Raw genomic sequence first — 13,661 nt, 5'->3', positions numbered from 1 at the left:
ATCAATGAGTATTTGGATTCTTTCTTCCATAGATCGATGAACTGATAGGCCTGAAGAATACACTTTCGTACATAATTATTACGACGTCGAGCCAAAACAGTGTTTCTAATGTATTTAATTGAATGCTAGTGTCGCTAAGTCTATATATATATAATACGCATACTTTATAAAACATAAATTAACCTAATTTTCTGATAAACAAATTAAATAACAATTATTAAATGAAATATATTTAATGATATAGGCGTATTTGCTACCATCAACCGTAACACACAATACGACATGTCGTACGATGACATAATTAATGTCGAAATATTGAATCCCAACACGATGGCGTGTATTTCAATACTTGGAGTATGTATTATACTTTCTTATCTGTAATTATTCAGTGGACCTTTCAGTAGTAGGCGTATCGTAGAAGAGAATCACTAATGGGCATTGACCTCCGAAGTACTGTAGAAGTACAGAAATAATAGAGTGTTTTTTTTGTGGATGAAATATGGGTATATAGAACGACTAGGAAAAAGGTGTGATATCGAAATTCCAAAAAAGGAAGCATGTTATAAAGATATCCTGTTTTCTTTCCTGTATTTCTCATGTAAAATCAGATTTAAACTTTCAAAATGTTTCTACAATGTGTATTTAGTCTTCATCAATACGGTATTGCGAATGCATCAATAGTCAATCAGTCAATTGATTGAATAACACTTTTGTATCATCGGCACACCTTTTTAGTGTAACCATACAATGACTAGATAATAATTAATTGATATAGAGAAAACACAAAAAAAAAAAAAAAAATATGTTCTCTCTTATAAAGTATAATAAAAATAACCTGATGGAAAAAAAATCAATAGGAAAACTAGGAGGAACAATGCATCCAAAAAATGGGGGGGGGAGGGGGTAATAGCCTGGGCTGGGAATAACTCTCCAGGTAGAAAAAAAAATCAGTGGGGAAAATTAGCAGGTGGCAAGTAGCTATCGTAATAGTGCTATATTCTGTAAAGTAAAGCCTCAAACCACCTCAATTTTGAGTCTACTAAATTTAAAAAGCTTCTCGGGCTTTTGCAGATATAGCCAGAACTAACTTAATATTTGGAGTTTTTTGATAGCAGATCCTTTTTTTTTTAGATTTCAGTGAGTTAACCCGACTCAAAGACAATCTTGCGTACAAAAAAAACATGCACATTCATCTTCTATACACAATTAAAAATCAAAATTTAAAAGTAGATAGACATTTTGAAAACAAGAACAAAACAAAACCAAACAAAAAAAAACAAAAAAAATTCTCCCATATTGCAGAAACTTCTTTGTTGAAACTAATACAGAAACAAATTCTTTTGTATTTAAAATATTTTTTAAAAAATGAATTAAGAAACATTAGAACATTCAAGATTAAATAGGCCTACATTAAAAATAACAAGCTTCTTTTCTTTTGACTTTTGGTAGTTAATATATATATATTTTTTAGGAATTTCGTTGTCTTTATTTATAATGAGAAAATTATTTATCCAAATATTTAATTCAATTTGTTTTTATTTTTGGATAGCTTCATGGATAATCAACATTGTGACAATGAACGTGCAAGACCACACGCGCCGCCAAAGCTTTTGGTGAATTGAATCTCAAAACGCGATAACGAAAGCTCTCTAATGACTTAAGTTACTGCATGATTGTTTTATAATTTTAATAAAACTAATTTCTTCTAATTTTAAATATGTTTTCCCTGAATTTGTGATTATTTGTCGTCATGCGTGGACTAAATGCGTGACAAATTTAAGATCACGCATGTGTTTCTGCCAAATGCGTGTTACATTCAAAATCACTTTGAAGCGGGACCGTCCCGCACAATGCACAAGAAACGGTTGGTAATGCGTTTTGTAAGCCAGGACCCAATAGTATTTTGTTACATTTCTTCACAGAGGGGAGTTCGTCTGAACACCTTGAACCCCCCTGGATCCGCCACTGCTTTCCATTGACACCAATCATGACCATGTTTTATGTGGTGCGTCAGCCATCTTGAAATTCAAAATGGCGGCCGATGACTTTGGGAAAAAAATGGCACCTATAATGGCACCTAACTTTTTTTGAATTCAGCGCAGTAAAAATGATAAAATTAGTCAATAAAATCTATTTTTGTTCAAAAATCTATCTGGATTACATAGAAAACTAGCTTATATACTCGTTCTTATTTTATGTACATATTAAGTAAGTATATTTTTCGATTATTTTTAAACAAATAAACACATATTTTTTAATTATGTTCCATTCTTGCTTGAGTGACAGTAGTTTTTATATGTCTAGTTTGTTGCCTGTCTAGAAATTATGAGTTTAGACCTCAAAATCATATCTGTAGCTTATTTAGTTTCAATTTTATGCACATTTTAGACAAATTTGGCGGGCATTTTAAAAAACGGCTGCCATTTGTATACAAGGAGTAAAATCAAGTGTCAACAGGGCTTAGGGTGACCAGAAGGAAATAATTAGGATATCTGGCTATGTGGATTGCTTCTAACATTCCACTCCCTCTAACTCATTTTTTTCAGATTTTTTTTCTAGTCTAATAGAAAAATACCAAATAATAAAAATAAAATAATAAAAATAGAATAATACATAATATTATTTTGGGTTATGAAGTATAGTATTTTTCTATTGACTATGGTCAAAACGTCACTTGTTGATGTCAAGGTCGTTCCATTCACATGTTTGTCTCTATAAGCGCCTTTTTACAGCGGTTAGTTAGTCACAGGACGCACCCATACCCAATTCGGCACAATGATGCTGCGGGTTATGGGTTATTCTCCTAACTTTCAGTGGCGTATCTAGGAGAGGGTGCGGGGCGCACGCCCCCTCCCCAAATTACTCACGTCCGTCTACCCCCAAAAATCACGGTCAAGTAGTTAAAAATCACGGTCAAGTAGTTAAAAATCACCTAAAATTACCATATTTTGTAAATTAGCGCCCCTCAACTGATCATGGAGCCCACACTTCACCTTCGCGTCCCCCCCCCAATCAGCTCCCCAATTCAAGACTTCTAGATCGCCACTGCCAACTTTACTTTTACTAGCATACAATACTTTGCATGTATACTAATGACCAAGGTAGACTTACTACCGTATATATTTTATAACAAGTTCCAAATATACTTTTTCTGTAACATAACGTACTCAATACCTAATTGATTATTTATACAAATATTTATTAGATATAAATATTAATCATTTCCAAGGAATAAACCGATAACATTCCTAAAAATGTCCCAGATGCATTTGAATTATTTATGTACACATGCATAATTTACTGCATCTCTCTCCATACAGATGGTGCTTTGTTCATTTTTAGTGCTTTTTTAAAATGGGTCACAGGAATGGGAGTATAAGGTACAATAAAAAAAATATTAGATTATATCATTGTTTCCCCTTGGCAGAGAGAAGTTTTTATCCCATACAGGTTTGATTTTTGTTGGTAGACAAAAACTGAGCTGTCACATTGCAGTGCAATATTCACAACAAAGTACTCTTACTACTTACTTTGAACATGAAGGAATTTTCCTCCATGCTTTGAAACATGTTTTTGAATTTAGAATGTCTTATGCTATTGCTGGACAAGACAATGAAACCCAAAACTATAATATTTGAAAAAATATTGAAAGGTGAAGAAGGGCAGGAGTGATGATTTAATTATTTGTTATAGGCCATCTAAACTTAACTATAACTTTCTTTTCCTTCTTAATTCTGTTTGTTTTCCGACAGTGCATTTCACTGTCTGTCGCCAGCCTGTGGAGTTTTCAGCTAGACTGTTAAACAATGAGTGAAATGTACTGTTTCCTTATCTATATTTACCAGACATGTTGATTTTGGTTTCCTCACTGGTCTTTGAACATAATTATGTTTGTTCCTAGTTCTTTTATGATGCTTGAATCAACCAAGAAGTTCACGATTTAGGAGGCCCTAGTCACCTACTTGCAATGTAGTGTTATTGATATGGAAAAATTAGTTTTCTAGGCACTCAGAAATAACCTGAGGCATTTTGATTGATCAATAATTTCTTTTTCTTTTTTTTTCTTTTTTAACTTTCCAAAATTCCCCTGATCACTGTAGTCTCAAATATGCCTATAATAGCTGAGCAAATTTTGCAGGGAAGGGGTATGGGTATATTGGTCCTTGTGTCTTCTTAAAATACAAGGTGGACTGGGGAAATTGTGACAGCTAATGGAGCAACTGTACATTGGATAATTGGCCGCAAGGGAAATCCTCACATGCAATTACCCACTCATTGTGCATTTAGACAATTGCATGAAGGGAAATTGACCACTCTGATAATTAGCCATTGGATCATTTGATTACAACATCCTGTCAATTGGACAATTGGATTGTTAACTAGAACCTAGACTCATTTGACCTACTTACTAATCTCTGCTGATGGACTGGACCACTCATCACTCAGTGACCTATATAGGCTAGTTTTCTCAATTAAATACTACAGAATAATGAAGTAGGCCCCTATGGGGCTACCAGAATTCACAGAGAATTCAAAATAAATCATCGTAACATGCTACGGTATTGTTTGATATTCCTCTGAAGGGGCCCTTCGTAATTGACTACTAAAATACATGGCCCCCTAATACTCTCACCCTGGGCCTTGTGACTTGTTACACCACTAGTAGCACTGCCTGTTAATGGCATACTATACAAATGTCTTCCTTGCATTTAATACTCTGGATGCACTGAGAAAGCTGTCTGGTACTATTAAACAGATTTTTGTATAATGGTTATAGTAAATAATACACTATGACGAATGGATGCATAGATAACTAGAAGATATGACAGTTGATGACCACAGAGGATATGACCTTTTATGTAATTTGATATAACCTCAGCTTATGTCACTGACCAGTGTAGTGACCATTAATGAATAATTTCAAGAACGATCAGTGTCTGAAATCATAATACTAAGTATTTCCTCTAACCTTACGGAAGTTGAGGGTAAACTTTAACCACTGTTTTTGAGTATTTTATTTATTAAGTAATTCCCATATTTAGGCAATGCCTAGTGGAATTGTATTGGCAGTACTAGCACCACTTGGGGATATAAGAGATGAAGTTTTCCTCTGTCAACAAGCATTGAACTAAATATAGCTATTTACCAATATAACCATTGTATTATTACACTTTCTAATTACTGTGCTGTAGTTTTAACAGCACATATTCAACCATCATAAACCCATAATATCTTTCCCTCTTCACCAATAATACTCTTGATTCAACTAGGGATTTTACTCTGAAATCCTGACAAAGTTCCCTTCCTGATCAGATTGGAAGGTTACTTCGTATACAATAAGTCTGAGTTGAGACATATGTAGTGTACCACCCTATTAACCTATGGTCACTACAGCTAAATTATCCAAGCCATTTCCCAAGAATAGTTGTTTCCAGAAATAAACTTCTAAGAAATAAAAACCACAAACTACTTCTTCACTTTCATCTTTTACTCGGATAGATGGTCACCACACAAAAGTACCTTATATACTACTGTACTAATATGTTCTTTGCCAGATTTGCCAGTTCGTGCCAAGCTCCTTCTAGAAAAGATCACTTAATCTCTTGTTTGGTCTTCCTCTTTTTTTTTTATCTGTACATTTTTAGAATAAACCTTTTAATCCACAGTCTTCTTCAACCAGAAATGATTCATAGTGGAGAAATGGTAAATTTGCACGGTTGCAGAAATTTTAATAACTCTCCTATATTCAAAATGCCAAAACATTTTATTTGCTTTAGTAATAGGTCTTAAAAACAACCAGTTACTATAATTAAACCAAGATATTGGTGTTATAAATACATACAGTAGCTTCCTCAACCATTAAACTTTATAAACTTGGTGAAATAGACTGGCTGTTGTATTAAAACTCACCTGGTATTACTTGATTCTGTAGTCAGTTAATTTTAATGGTGTAGTTTTGAGTGTGATGACTAAACAGGTCTATCAACATAAATGATTGTAAGTGGCTGGTCTTCAATCTGCACTATTTTATTATTTTACATATATCAGCACATATTTATGATGGTCTCCTTTAAATAAAATAGTTGTGACACACTGCATTACTCCTGCTTATCAACATACTAGATGGTAGTAGTATGCTAATGAATTTTTATCCCAAGAAGGTTCAAAATATAATTATTAATAAGATGATGAAATATTGAACTTATTAAGTATATATTTTAGAACCTCGGTACACAAAAATATAGTGCTTAGCAAAACTGAACTTAGTCCTTAAATCTAGCCCCAAAAAATTGCAGGTAATTTTATCTCATTTTTTAGGCCTATAGATAGACAAAAAAAAAATTCAAAGACAAGGCAATATAGTATTATATTCCAAAAATATTGAGTAGTTAGATATTTAGTTAGGCCGTACTTTCGTACATAAACTATTACGATTATTTATGTAATTGAAGATAGTTGGGCTAAGCCTAGTTTGTCTGATCTGCCAATATGCCTGGGTTGGTTAGCATGCCTTTTGTAAGCCTGGATCCAGTCATATTTTGTTACGTTTCTTCACAAATGGGGGGTTCGTTCAAACCCCCCTTCCCCGGATCCGCCACTGTTCAGAGTGTTCAAATTTCCAGGAATTTTAAAGGAATCAAGGCTTGGAATTATTGATGACATCAATGGGAAGGACAGTGGTTTTGTGTTTTTCCAATTTCCTTAGGTTGTATCCCACCATTGTTTTGTGGGTTATTTTATATTATTAAGATTTATTTCTGTTGCTTGACTGAACAGCTGACTTGTCTTAATTCCATTAATAGAGCTGTCCCTGACCCATTTAAAATAATGCCTGATTTAAGTTTTATTTCATTAAGTATATTAAGTATATTTTGATATTAAATAAATGAACCCTATTTGTAAGGTCAAAAGTAAACGATCATAATAATAACAATGACAGGCGTACTGGTCAAAGTTTAATAAACAGGCAAACTATGCCAAAAGTCCGATATGAAATGCAAGATTAGTCTAAAATGCAAAGGGAAGACAATATACTGTAAGAATTTATAGGCAGCAAAATGTGATGATATGTCTAGATCAACAGTGATTTTCATAGACAGTACTGTGTACAGTAGTTGCATCTTAATTATTATTTTCATATAAAGTCTAATTCAGTAAGTAGATTATTTTGATCTCTCGATTGTCTTTTATAATCAAATTTGCTTTATTTGCATACTGAAAATTGTATATAAAGTGGATACAATTATCAAAGACATCAATCACACACTCCACTCCGAATACCAAATATTTAAGATCTGGACGCCATCTAAAAACATCTATGTGTAGAACATTTCATTTCATTTATTTATTTCGCCAAAAAAACATTAAGATTAACAAACACAAGGTAACAGAGCAAAAAACAACACTCAGTTGGCTGAACAGGATTGCCAAAAAGTGAACTGAATCCCTGTCTAGTGGCTCTCCGAAATTCTCTAACTCCTTTATATTGTATTCTATCCGTATTTTAAACGACTAAGTACCGTATATTATCATTAATTTTAAATGTATGCTCTGTAATAAGTTATAGTATTTTTGTATTTATTTATATGCATGTGTGTCACAACTTTATTTTATTTTATGTATGAATGTTAGGAGCTTTGAATGACCCATGTAATTTCTTTGAGGACAAATAAATTTGGTTCTGTTTCCGATTCTAAATTTAGTAACTTATTTCATGAAGCAATTCAATACAAGGTATTGAATTTTTTTAAGGGTGTGTCGAGATTTTACCAATTATAATTTATATCTTAACAAAATATTTAAAAAAACTAAGCATTTATTTAATTATATTTTTGGAATATTATGCCATTGTTCTCTAAGAATATAAACTACACAATAATGACATAGTTTGTGATTTTTTTTCTCTTTCGTTATTATTCACATAACGTCCCATAAATGCTACTTATGTCTGATAAATTGGTTTCAATAGTAGAGGTTGTCTTTGCGTTGTAATTTATAATACACAATGAGCTATTGGCTATAATGAAACAAAGTCTGACAATGGCCAATTGTTCATTAAGGGACAATTATCTTAGAACCTTGTAAAACAACAACCTATATCTGCTACAGAGGTAACATTTTAATAGATTGTCCATCTTTATAAATCATTATATTGTGATTTCAGCTGTCTCTTTGCCTCTGAATGGTGATTAGTTTTTACACAAGGTTAAAATTCAGTACAAAATACAAAGTTGCTTGAATTTAATGACTGACACTGTTTTGATATTAAAAGTTTGCTTCTTAATATGAGTATATCTGTGTGCATTATTAGTAGCATTTACTTTGGTAAAGAGACTGCTTTATTCAAAATCAACTAAATTATTCATTGTTATCTGCGATTGGCTAGATGTTGATGTTGATAAACCAATCAGAAATGTTATCAGCTTTCAGTCATTTCGATTGGTCAGACAGACCTCGCCAATTTATAGGTTCATTAATTAATTTAATTTTGTTACCATACTTCATTCTCTGCATAGACCCTTAATAAATTTGGTTGGTACATGGTAGTATCAATTTAAGTATTTTCGTAGTAAAACATCAGTCAGTGAAAACTTAATTGTTTCAGTGTGTGTCTCATTGGTAATTTACAACTTATTTGATCCATTTAAATGAGGTGTTCAATGTTTTTAATTGAATTTTGTTAGTTTTTCCGGTGTTTACCACAAACAATAGGCCTGTATCTTTAAATGCAAAAATAGAGAACAACTATAAATATATCCTTCACATCAGGACAGAATATTAAGGTTGTATAAGAAACTGATGTTTCATACTTTAAAAAATAAAAGGCTTCACATTGGGAAATGCCTTCTGGCATACTATTTTAACTAATGCCAATTTGTACCATATCGGTGGAAAGTTCATTAAAGGGAATCCCACAGGGGATACGTGCCTTCCACGAAATAATTTGGACTTCCATGACGTAGGCACCTCCAGAAAATTGCAGAATTTTTTTCTATATAATATTAACAAATGCTTTTTCAACCCAGATGGAGATTCAAGCCATCATAATGGCAAAATTAACCAATTATCCGGTTGATTCCAAAAACCTGAATCCATTTGTATACAAATCAATTTCATGTTTCTCCCTGAACTTAATCAAAAGTTTGCAAAGTTGGCCAAAAAAATGGATACCACCTGTTATGTTATTGATGACTCAGTGAGAGTTCTTTGAACTTTTATTCCACAATAGCCTGGTCTAAAAAAGTCCTGAAGTTGTCATACAATACTGTTTATACTAACCTGATGAAATGTGTATTAATTAAATGTTGTCCATACTTGAATCATGGACCTTAATCTGTTGTAAAACTATATAGTTTAGTATAGTGTGTCAATCTCACTGTGACAAAGGTTAGCAGTGAGTTGCCAAACTTTAAATTATACGTTCCAAGAATCTCCCTGTTATCGGCCTTTGTATTCATGTTTTTTATGTATCGAATACATGCTGAGTCACAAGCTGGGTTGTCATGCACCTTTAACTGCAATCAAGTGGTGCAATGGTGTCGGTTCTCTGTCCTGGTGAGGCCTGGTTAGTTTTAGCTTATTTCGATTAAAGTTTCTTAGAGTCTCTTAGATTCGTACTGCACCACATTCTTAAAATGTATTCATGCAAAATTTTAAATTAATGTCATGTTCATTGTTGTTCGGTCACATTTGACCGAACTCAATATTGAGACTACTTTCTCCAATGATTTGTTAAGTGTCATTGAGTTTACATCTGAAAAATAATTTTGAGTATGTTCATTTGTCATCTACCTTGACTTCAAGGAAATGTATGAATGCCCGCCATTAATCTGTATAATAAAGTTGTATATAAAACTACATGAAGGGGAAAATCCCTTCTTTGTTAATGTATTGACCCTCTTGTTGTCAAACTTTTTTTTCCATTTGTGTTGTGTTCTCTTTTGTTATAAGTTAAGCTCATACTCATAGAGGCTTCAGTATTATGCACACAACTACAAGTCACCCACTAATTTTGCTGAGCCGGTATGCACTAACCTCTGCAAATCCTTTCAGATTTTTGGTCCCTGATTTAATTTCATTGCTGCTCTTCTTGTGGTTTAGCTGGAAGTATGAAATGCAAGTTACAATACATGTTTTTTTTAAAGAGATTTTAAACCAATTGTTCTTGGTGCAATATGGCAGTGTGAAAAAGCAGGGGATCGTCTCCAGGCATACTCTCCTATTTATAGTGGTCCTGATGAACCTCATCCATTTTCCATGTTGAAAACAGAATCATCCTAAGCTCAAATTCAACATTATTAAAGTAGTTATTAAAGTATTATTGAATTTGTTGGTAATTTTGAGATAATATGAAACCAAAACATAAATATATACATAGATGTATAGTTTAATGATAAAAATATTTACTTGCCTGATGATTTCAGTTGTGTCAGACTGAATGTCGTCTTCAGGATTTGACGTAACTAGATTCAATTTCAGAGTGTGCTATCTATATACTATAATTATACTCTGGCAAATAATTAGGGGTCAGTTTTGTTTTACTTATCTGTCAGTTGGAGCCATTTAATGACAGTGGAGCAAATTTTACTTATTTTTCTATTCAAACATTTTTAACCAGTCATTTTTTCAAAGTCTTTTTACCCGGGGCCATTTTTCCACTTACCCCCTTTTAACGGAGCAGATTTGCTAAAAGCCCTATTACATAAGTCTTCTTAATGATTATATAATTAATATAATAGATAGATAGTAAGCTGTATGATATTAATTGTGACCATGGTGTCAGATTTTAAAATTAGTGAGGACTATCTGTCTGTAAGATTGATTTACCAAGCCCATGTCTAGTCATGAGTCATATAAGGCCATCTACCAAAACCAAACCTTTATACTTTCAACTGCTGAAAAAACTGTTTAAAGATCACAGCAAATATAAAAACTTTGTTTTACTCTTCTAGGCCATAGCACATTGATAAAAATTGATTACAATTTAAAAAAAATATGATATTGAAACTGATTTCATTTACAATCACGTTTTAGACAGATTTTATCAGAATACAATATAGTGAACAACAGATGCTTTCTAACATCTATGATGATTTTTTTTTTCTAATGAAATCGGAAATACAAGTGGCTTGGAATCACAAGGCGTCCCTGTCAGCAATTGAAAGCACCTGTAATGTTTTCATTTGACCAAATGTTTCTGTTACTGTGGTTAACAAAATTCCAAAAACCAGCATATTGTCAACAATTTGTGGTTACAGTATTCTGTAACTTTGTTGTGTTTTAGCATTGATGTATAGGATCTATAGTTACAGCATGGTACAATGTGTTATTGTTTGTTGTGTATGTCTAACAATAGAGCTATAGTTTGGTGGTTAGTGGTACAAGGGTCTGTTGTATATTATTTTTGACATTCAGTATTTATTGTATTGGTTTTTATTGCAGCCACTTTTACTGTCACGGCTTGGACAGCTTGGCCTAGCCTAGTTGTGCCTGGTTTACCTTTAGCAAATACCACCCCCCCCCCCCACCCAAGAAAAGTTCTTCGTCTTCAATTTTGGACGGCCTCTTTCTTTTTTCTGGCTAAACCCCTGTTACCCATGGTGACAGAACATTGCAAGTTTTGAAGCAGTCAAGGAAAAGCAATAAAAATAGGTATTTGCAAGTACTGTATACATAGGTAGGTTTTTGCAAATACTGTAGTTGTAATATGAGGATAGTAATGAACGTTATAAAGTTCTTTGAGAAGAATAAGGAGGTCAAGAAATGGGGGGAAATGTAAGTTACACATGGATATCAACAGTCAACAAGCAACTTAAGTCTTTGTAACAGTTGGATCCAGGAAGTCTTGGAAGGATCGAACCCTGGCAAATAACAAAAACACTTGAAACAATGGCAGAGATGTTTTACTGTTAAGTAATATCAAACTGATGATTGATGACAAATATTGACGTTTAATAGCCAATGAGAATTTTTTTTTTAAAGAAGTGGAAATGATGGTTTTGAGAACTGTAATGTGGATCGGATATGAAATTATTATTGTTGTTAGATAAAGAATGAAGCAGAGTATGTTGCGATACAAAATAAAGATTTATAAGATGGAAATAAAGGCACATTTTAATTGCCATGCCCAAAAGAATACAATGCTATTTGGTAGAAGGCCAATGCTGCAAAGTATAAAAACCATTTTACATATTTTGGTGTTGATTTCAAGACTCTTTATGCTGGCTGACTAAAAGCTTGATCTGTCTGCTGATTGGTGGTAGCAGTCTGAGCAGCTTATTAATAGCGATCTGTTGCGCGGTTAATGGCACCGCGTTCTCCATAGAATAACGTCGACGAACGACCATCAGACATAGTGAATGCCTAGCTTTAGCCACATACAATAGCCAGAACAGTGTGGGACAATATCAGGGTTGACCAACTTTACAAACTTTATGTGTAAATTCAAACAATGTGGACCCATTTTATGCAAAAATATGAAAAATCTGGACCCATTTTCTTAAATTTTACACATTTTAAGCTAAATATGAACCCATTTTTCAAAAAATGGGCCTATTTTATGCATAAAATTACATAATTTGGACCATTTAAAAAAAATTTGTACCCATTCTTTGTGGACTCATTAGAAAAAGTGTGTGGGACTGTCCCAATAGCTGGCTACGGCATTGGCCACATATAGGTGATCTCATCTTTTTAGGAAGGGTTGGTGTAGGCTTGGTTAAGCTACACATGGATGCACTCCCGTAAAGCAGGTTAAGAGTTACTTGGCATCAGATCTATTTGAGCTGCATGTAGGCCTAGTGATTCCATCCTTTAGAGACATTTTGCATCAGGTTTTGCTGGGCACCATGTGGTAATGTCATCCTTCAGAAATTGTGTAGGACTGTCCCAACTGTCCCAACTGTCCCAATAGCTGGTTACGGCATTGGTAGGGATCCCATTGTTTGGGCTTGGCATCATCTTCTTTGGATGCATGGTGTGATCCTTCTTGTAAGTTATCAGTCAGGGTCAGGTTTATAGCACTTTATGATCCCGATAAGTGTTGAGTGATTAAATTCAGCAATAATCTTGATTGCTATCTATATTACAGGTTGTAATAATCCTCCACTAATTTTGTAGTGACACTTTGGAACATTGCACGTGTCACTGTCTGTCGCTTATTGACCTTACAATTATTTCCAATTGTTGTACACTCAGTGGACATTGACTTGCTCAATAAGACCCATATAATATTATGTAGTAAAATGCTAACGTTATAATATAAACATTCTGAGCTTCTATTTTGTGATCGGCTATAATTCATATAGGTTATTGTCTGCAGTTTGAATAAAGATGAATATTATTGTCATCTTTAATATTGTTTTGTGCATGTCCATTCTTCACTGCCAGATTGGAATATAGTAGAACCCCTCCTTGTGGACATTCCTATTAAGGGGATACCCCTATTATTGGAACACAACTGTTAAGGGGACACTTCTATTAAAAAGACGCCCCTGTTAAGAGGACACCCCTATTAAGGGGACACTTTTATCGGTCCCAAAGGTTTCCCCTTAAAGCCCTGGGTTGTACTGTATAAACATTGTTAAATTTCCATACTGTCATTGTTTTAAATTATTTTCATCATTTTTTTTTTATATATTTTGAATTTGAACAATTTTATG

This window comes from Anneissia japonica, unplaced genomic scaffold (genome assembly GCF_011630105.1).
Source record: "Anneissia japonica isolate Jap-2015-1 unplaced genomic scaffold, ASM1163010v1 scaffold288010_len917306_cov203, whole genome shotgun sequence".
Classification (NCBI taxonomy): Eukaryota; Metazoa; Echinodermata; class Crinoidea; order Comatulida; family Comatulidae; genus Anneissia; species Anneissia japonica.
This window is presented reverse-complemented; position numbering follows the sequence as displayed.